We start from the raw sequence: 255 nt of genomic DNA, 5'->3' as shown, positions 1-255 counted from the left end.
CTAGAGATACTAACTCCATATAATGTGTATTCTTGCAATGTGCATTGTTGCATTAGGTTCCAATAATGTTTAGACTTATGCACTTATGCATTCTTAATATAAGCGCAACACTTCATTTTCTTAAATTTATCTGAAATTTTAAATATATATATTAATGAATTAACGAAAAATAAAACTCATTCCAAATATTCCGAAACAAATATTATCCTCATCTACTATTTTCCATATATAAAAAGATAGAAATATAATCCACTC

The 255-nt window shown here is 25.5% G+C and overlaps 1 protein-coding gene across 1 annotated transcript in view; it reads left to right on the top strand.

The window, feature by feature from the left end:
* The window catches only part of LOC119588988, a 14,368-nt gene that overhangs the window by 5,511 nt on the left and 8,602 nt on the right, over positions 1-255 (top strand). The window lies entirely within an intron of this gene.

This window comes from Penaeus monodon, chromosome 24 (genome assembly GCF_015228065.2).
Source record: "Penaeus monodon isolate SGIC_2016 chromosome 24, NSTDA_Pmon_1, whole genome shotgun sequence".
In the NCBI taxonomy this organism is placed as follows: domain Eukaryota; kingdom Metazoa; phylum Arthropoda; class Malacostraca; order Decapoda; family Penaeidae; genus Penaeus; species Penaeus monodon.
The sequence above is the reverse complement of the archived record's forward strand: the minus strand, read 5'-3'. Positions and strand labels throughout refer to the sequence as shown.